This window comes from Eumetopias jubatus, unplaced genomic scaffold (assembly GCF_037043125.1).
Source record: "Eumetopias jubatus isolate StellerSeaLion01/CBP00866 unplaced genomic scaffold, mEumJub1_p1.0 scaffold_2, whole genome shotgun sequence".
NCBI classification, from domain to species: Eukaryota; Metazoa; Chordata; class Mammalia; order Carnivora; family Otariidae; genus Eumetopias; species Eumetopias jubatus.
This window is the reverse complement of record NW_028274808.1, coordinates 106927868-106936138: the sequence shown is the minus strand read 5'-3', so window position 1 is coordinate 106936138 and position 8271 is coordinate 106927868. Positions and strand designations below refer to the sequence as shown.

At 34.0% G+C, this 8271-nt stretch overlaps 1 pseudogene; it reads right to left on the bottom strand.

Annotated features, from left to right (window-relative positions):
- Positions 1–6832: 6832 nt before the first annotated feature.
- On the bottom strand, positions 6833–7009 carry LOC114196655 (DNA-directed RNA polymerases I, II, and III subunit RPABC4 pseudogene; annotated as a pseudogene).
- Between the last annotated feature and the right edge of the window lie 1262 nt (positions 7010–8271).

Below are 8271 nucleotides of genomic sequence, written 5' to 3'. Positions count from 1 at the left end.
TTTTGGACTTGTAAACAGCACTCTTTTTCTCAGGCCGAAATATTAAACTAACTTGTGACTCTTTCTTTCACATTCAACACCTAGTCCATACATACAATTGATTCCACCTTCAAAATACACCTTACATCCATTTAATTTGCATCAGCTTCAACACTAATACCCTACTCCATCATCTTTAACCTAGATAAGTTCAAGAGTCTTTTAATTCTCCTTTTTGTACTCTTATTTCCTTTAGTTTATCTCACACAAAGGAACAAATGTTTTTTTTTAATATTGAATTCAGAGCATGTCAGTCCATTATTAAAACTCTCTAGTGGCTTCCCACAATAACTCTAATGTGGAAGTATTTGATAAGAAAGACTTTGTTTTCATAGGATCTAACTTTATAATCATAATTTCCCCAGCTAAGATTCTGCTGGACATATTATAGAATATAGACAATGATAAGACAACTAATACACATAGCCCCTGAAGATGCGTGTACAGTGGCATGTCTGTACAGTGGTATCTGATGAAAAGCTTCATAAGAATTTTAAAACTAAAAGCTACATGACATAAAGACAAACTTTTAGTATGATAATTTAGAAATCTTATACTAAATGATTCAAAAAGGATATGAATGTTCCACAAGAAGGGTAGTGTATAAATACATATTCTGTAATAGAAAATTATACATATAACTTTGCCTATTGCCAACCAAGTAAAATAACTTAATGTCTAGATCTGTATACATTTCCTGAGGGGTGATGTGTATGTGTGGCGCTTTGTATTTGAAGTAGCATAGTTGAAAAGGAGAGAATCCTGAGTTATGCGGATAAGAATTTCATTTATACACCTCAGAGAAAGTTAATTAAACTTTCAGAGAACATAATGTCATGTATATCAAGAACTATAAGTCTGAGATTTTACCTACTCAAAAACTAACAAGTTAGCTTGCTACCGTTTCATAGATGCTGGTAGAAGTCATGAGACTCCTAGGTCAGAAACAAAAGAATTTATTACTCATTGTACAGCAAGCAGCATGATCTTTAAGTTCACATAGATTTCCTGATCCATAGTCTAAGACTCCTGAGAAAGTGATCTCAATTTTTGTGTTGTGATCTTATCCTGTTCTATGCCTTTAACCATCAACCTGATGACTCCCAAATTTAAATCTCCCAATTTTAATTTAAATAGAGCTTAGATTTTTTTTAATTTTTTAAAAAGACTTTATTTATTCATTTGCCAGAGAGAGACACAGCAAGAGAGGGAACACAAGCAGGGGCAGTGGGAGAGGGAGAAGTAGACTTCCTGCGGAGCAGGGAGCCCGATGCGGGGCTCGATTCCAGGACCCTGGGATCATGACCTGAGCCGAAGGAGGACACTTAACCAACTGAGTCATCCAGGCGCCCCTAGAGCTTAGATTTTTATCCTGAATTCTTGTGCATCCCACGTAGGTTTTCAGAGTTTTTATGTATATTATATGACAATATAATTTTAGTTTCCTGAATTATGTTTATTTTTAGTACTTCAAAATTTAATATAAATTTTGTTATACAGCTCAAAGAATCCATTCCTACTAACCATTGAGTCTTTGCACCAAATCTCCTGTATAATCTGTTCTATTAAAACATTAGGAATTATGTTAGTCATCTAAATTTATAAAAAGATTTTAATATATGGTATTGTAAAATATTATATTTACATATATGTTACATATGCATGATACGTAAACTTGACCTTTTCGAAAATTAAGAAAAATAAACTTTAAATCATCTTCTTAGAGAAGAAAATTACTATGTAATAGAACCCACTCTCATTGAAGCTAATCTACCTATTTCATAGGGATTTATCTGTATAATACAGATATAAGCAATGCTTATTGAGAATAGCTGACTGAATAGAGAGCCAAATCTGTACATGGAAGCAGCTTGTAGCTACTTTCATTTCATAACAGTTTTATATTATGTGCCACCTGTAAGCAAAATATCTTAATAGTGATATCCCTTTGCATACAGATTATGAAATATGCATTGAGTGTTGGAATATTATGACATATCATATGTTAATCCTCTAGTCTAAGGAATTTGACTAGTTTAGATTTAACCTTCAAGAATAGGTATATTTTCCATCTAATATTATTCTAATTGAACTCATTAAATATCAAAACAGATACATTTTGTTTCAGAAAACTTATATCTTAATTCTAAATTTAGCATTTGCTTTCTTCGCTTACATATTCTTCTCTGCATGGTCAAAGATTACCTTTTGTTCCTTGATTATACTGCTTTTATACTGTCCTAATTACACATTTTTTTATACCAGGGACAGCAGCAGTTATTTTTAAAAATAATAAAAGCAGGAGTCTGAGTGGCTCAGTGATTTAAGTGTCTGACTTGATTTTGGCTCAGATCATGATCGCAGGGTTGTTGAGATGGAGTCCTGCTTTGGGCTTCATGCTGGGCATGGAGCCTGCTTAAGATTCTCTCTCTCCCTCTCCCTCCTCCTGCCTCCCCTCCCTCTCTAATTAATTAAAATTAAAAATGATATAAGGACTAGGCTATCATTGGCTCAGCTTGTTTCTTCCCCTAGCATCTATCTTCACATGAGTTATCTAGTTTTGGCTCTTTTCATTCCTTAATAGTAAAGATACATATGGATTTCTGGAATGGTGTATGAAACAAGGGCAAAATTACAAAACAGCGTTCAAAAGTGTCCTTGGCTATATGCTCAGACCCTCTGTTTACACCTATACTCAAATATCCTACTTACTTATTTATCTTCTCTAACAATCTATAAATTTCTTAATCAGGGTGCAGATATGTCTCACTCACAGTTGTATTGCCATGGCTTACCACAGTACTTTATGTGTTATACAAGAGCTCAGTATATGTTTATTGAATAAATAAATAATAATAAGAGAAAACAGATGCTGAGAGCAGTGGTTTTAAATTTGTTTCTAGCTTTATGGAGGCATAATTGACGAAAATTGTATATTATTTAAGGTCTACAATTCAATGTTTTGAAACATGTATGCATTGTGAAATAATTACCAAAGCTAGATAATAAACATAGTCATCACCTCATGTAGTTACCGTGTGTAGGTGCATTCTTTTTTTTTTTTTAAGATTTTATTTATTTATTCATGACAGAGTGAGAGAGAGAGAGAGAAGCAGAGGGAGAAGCAGGCTCCCAGAGGATCGATGTGGGACTCGATCCCAGGACCCTGGGATCATGACCTGAGCCAAAGGCAGACGCTTAACCATCTGAGCCACCCAGGTGCCCTGGGTGCATTCTTTTAAGGCTTCAACTATTTCACTCTCTTTTTTGCTTACTGTTCCAGTGGCTTCCCATCACAAAGCCACCTCATCTCCCAACGTCCCCTGCTTATGAAGTTTGAGTCACAGGGACTTCATTCTGAAGTGGGAATAAGACAAGCTTAAGTTCTGCTCCAGAGCCTTTACGACGATCTGCTTTCTCTATTTCAGGAATGTTCATTCTCCTTGTTTTTCTCTGGCCAGCTCCTTCTCACCCTTCAGCCTTCTGCTCAAATACCACATCCCCTCTCTACATAGAATTTATTCTGGGAGGGGTTGGTGGTGTGTGTGTGGACATATGTAAGGAGGCAGCTTGTTTTTCTACCTTCTCAACTATCATTATATGGTATTTTATTCTTTTTGGCCTGACCATTTCTCATTTCATCTGCTATTTTTGAATTTTTTATAACTTCAGTTTCTAAAGATAGCTTCGGAATTTAAAAGAACTGTTACCTTCATGTGCTGATCATCATAATTCTTTCACTTTGATAATGAAGCTGAAGTTAAAAGAAATGAAGTGAACTGGCTAATCATGAGTGGTAGGGCTGGATTTGGGCTCATCTTTCTTTATTCAGTGCTTTTCCCATGGATGTGGACACATTTTTCACAGTGTCCATTGTTGTCCCTAGCAGTGTATTAAGAGATGATGTATGTGTTAACTTCAAGCTCAAACTTACTCGTTTTTACATGTATAGAGAACCATTCAAAAATAACCTTTAAAGCAATTTTATATCTATTTTCTCAAAACTGTCTATGTAGGTAAGAGGTAAAATCATTTCCTTTCTATAGATGAATGGGGCCCAAAGAGCTGAATCACTGAATGATAATAGTGGTCTTGAGTTACAGTTATAATAGTTTTCCATTAAACCTCCCTGTCTGGTTAATCAAATAAGAATATTTGAACTATTGATCCATAAAGGGCCTATGATAAAATTTGAAGTTAAAATTGTAACTATATTATCCAATGAGTTGGAATTTGTTTATTTAATTATGGGGCTAATATAAAGAGATATTGGAGCACCTGTGTGATGCAATTGTTTGGATGTCTGACTCTTGGTTTCTGCTGGGGTCATGGTCAGGGTTGTGGGATCAAGCCCCTCATTGGACTCTGTGCTCAGTGGGGACTCTTCTTGGAATTCCTTCTCTCTCTCTCTCCCTTTGCACCCCCTGCCATTTGCATGCTCTCTCTCTCTCTCTCTCACTCTCTAATAAATAAATAAATTAAAAAAAAGAGAGAGAGATCATGTATGTTGGCCCTCACCTGTTTAAAATGGGCAAGCTCAAAAAGGAATATAGCAGAATTAGAAAATTATGAAAGTCACAGATAAAAGAAAACTTGGACCAATGAAGTACTCTTTAAAAATTTGAACATCCTGCCTTGTTGATTTTTGCCATTCTAACTGGTGTAAGATGGTATCTCACTGTGGTTTTGATTTGTATTTCCCTGATAGCTAGTGATGTTGAACATTTTTTTATGATGTGTCTGTTAGCCATTTGTATGTCTTCTTTGGAGAAGTGTTTGTTCATGTCTTCTGCCTATTTTTTTGACTGGATTATTTTTTGGGTGTTGAGTTTGAGAAGGTTTCTAGAGATCTTGGGTATCAGCCCTTTATCTATAATGTCATTTGTAAATATCTTCTCCCATTCATGGGTTGCCTCTTAGTTTTGTTAACTGTTTCCTTTGATGTGCAGAAACTTTTCATCTTGATGAAGTCCCAAAAGTTCATTTTTGCTTTTGTTTCCCTTGCCTTTAGAGACATGTCTTGAAAGAAATTGCTGTGGCCAATGTTGAAGAAGTTACTGCCTATGTTCTCCTCTAGGATTTTGATGGATTCCTGTCTCACATTGAGGTCTTTGGAAAACAGTATGGAGATTCCTCAAGACGTTAAAAATAGAGCTATTCTACAACCCAGCAATTGCATCACTAGGTATTTACAACAAAGATACAGATGTAGTGAAAAGAAGGGGCACAGAAACCCCAATGTTCATAGCAGCAATGTCCACAATAGCCAAACTGTGGAAGGAGTCAAGATGCCCCTCAACAGATGAATGGATAAAGAAGACGTGGTACATATATATCATGGAATATTACTCAGCCATCAGAAAGCATGGATACCCACAGTTTGCATTGACATGCATAGAACTGGAGGGGGTTATGCTAAGTGAAATAAGTCAAGCAGAGAAAGACAATTATCATATGGTTTCACTCATATGTAAAACATAAGGAATAGCATGAAGGACCATAGGGGAAGGGGGTGGAAACTGAAGGAGGGGAAATCAGAGAGGGAGACAAACCATGAGAGACTATGGACTCCTGGAAACAAACTGAGAGTTTCAGAGGGGAGAGGGTAGGGAAATGAGGTAGCTGGGTGATGGGTATTAGGGAGGGCACGTGTTGCGATGAGCACTGGGTGTTATACACAACTAAGGAATCATTGAACACTACATCAAAAACTAATGATGTACCATATGATGGCTAACTGAACATAATAAAAGATATCTGAACATCACAGTATTTCATATAGCATATAAAAATTTGAAGAAATTAGGAAACCATGATGGTAATATAGGTATAGGTGTTTATAAAAAGTAGCAGAGATAATTTTTGAATTGGATAAATATTAGCTATTAATAAATTTAGAATATGTCTAATCTTTAAAATGAATGTTAGGGAGGCCAACATGATGTCCCATTGTGAAGGAATCCTAGAACTGATGGAATATATTTTTGATCATTAATTCCATGTCCCTAAAATCAAGATAAAAAATTCAATATTTATCCAACAATTAAGTATAAATCAATTCCTAATCTTTTTATATCCTGAAAGCAGAATTTCTGAGCTTAGAATTTTTTCACCTAGAAAATAGCACCTGGCTTAATAATCTGTTTAACACTTTACTTAAGGTTGATTTTACCTTACAGAACACAAACATTCAAGTTTCTTTCCTCTGCCAAAATTTTAAAAATTGTGAAAACTTATGCTGAAATACAGAAAGGCCTACACCAACTAATAAATGAACAACAGGACTCAAAATTATGTATGCATATATACACTAAGTATGTATACTTGATGATGTGGTGTACTCCACATCAAGTAATACTAGAGCGTTGACAAATTGTTGGTAATGTACAACAGTAGTTTTCCAGGAATTTACTTAATCAGTGTGTAAGCCTAAAAAGTCCTAGAAATCTGCTTTTTTTGGAAAGAGCCCCAGATGATTATAGGTTTTGATTAAAAGCTTGGTTTGGGGAAGCAATTTTAACTTTCACTTTACATTGCATATGGATCATAATACGTGATACATATGTATTGCATATGAAATAGAATTGTAAGTTATTTACTTGAACAAAAATAATTTCTTAACATAAAATGTGAATAGATAGGCAAACTATGGTTTTAAAAATGAAATGAAATAAGATTATGTGTATGTAATTTTATTTATAAAGGAAAACATGCTAATCAAAGGCTACACAACAATGAGAAACATTGACAAATTTAAACATAAATTAAGATATTCCTCTGAATTCTAAATGTTTCATTGAGCATCAGAAACCAACAAAATTTTAGTCTTTTTTGTGTATATTATTCTGTATTCACAGTCTCTGCATTTGATTGGATACTTGGATTTCATTTCATTTTCTTTATGACATTTTCCACAGATTAATATGACCGGCTGCTGCTTTTGGGATTGAACATCCTTCTTGGTATCCATTGTTAGTCCCTATGCAGCAATGAGAAACTTCTTACTCCAGAGAACATTACTTACTTCCCCTTGGAAAGAAAAGTAGAGCATAAAAAATTTATGCAGAATCACAACTAGACTAGGATTTTATGCCCATTTTGCAATAAAAGACTCCCGTAATTTATAGGCATGATGCCATTACAACTTTTGATGTTCAGGTCAAAGAGTAGAGTAGAATCATTTGTTTTCATTGTTGAAACAAACAAAAAAAAAAATTAAGAGAAGAAAGTATATTAAGGGAAGAAAGTTATTTTGTCTTCTGCTCTCCTTGAGTGTGAATATCTTGGGGTAAGTAACTATATACTAGTCTTTTCTGTATTTTTAAATACCTCTAATATATTGACCCCCCAAAAAACAAAAAAATCCAATATCACTGGTGGTTACCAATGTTAGATGTCTTTGATTACTACAACAATATCAGATAAAATGACAAGTGAATTCTACAGGATAGAAGAGGCATCTTAGTAATTTTAAAAATGAATATTTATATTTGCAGTGATAGACCTATTGGAGACAGGAAACCAGGAAAACCATTTTTCTGTGAAAATAAAACATTCAGTTAGAAATGTTTATTAAAGCATTTAGTTGACAGATTATTTCTATAACCTTTGTTCTGTTTGTGAGAAACATTTATATGGCTGTTTCTAAAATCTATAAACCAATATTCTTATACCCAATTAAAATGAGCAACACAGATTGGTTTTCATACACAATAGCATTTTTATGGACTCTCATTTCTTCATAGACCACTTAGCTGTAAATAATCCATGCAAATAGCAATCAGACCTTTCCTGGTTTATGCATATAAACGTAATGGTTATTCAAGGAACATGGAAATGCTTCAAGTAATTTTCTATATAAAATATGCATATTTAAAACCATATGTTTGACAGTTGCAGTAAGTGATTTTAAAATGAACTACGAGAGAATTCAGAATGGTGATGTTCTGTATGTATCTTTGTTGTGCAGAATCAGGTCAACCTCCACTTACCACAGCATACAAGTTAAAAACCTGTTGAATTTTCTATTACTATCTTAATGTATTCTTAGTCTATTATAAAATTTTTAAAATTTTCTTTCTTAGTTACAGATAAGAGATGGAAAAAATAAAGATGTTCTGTTAACCATAGTGCAATTATATAAATTAAGAAATTAGCATTGATATAATACTAATATCTAATGCAATGACCTTACTCAAATTTTGACCTTTGTCCCATTGATGTCACTTACAG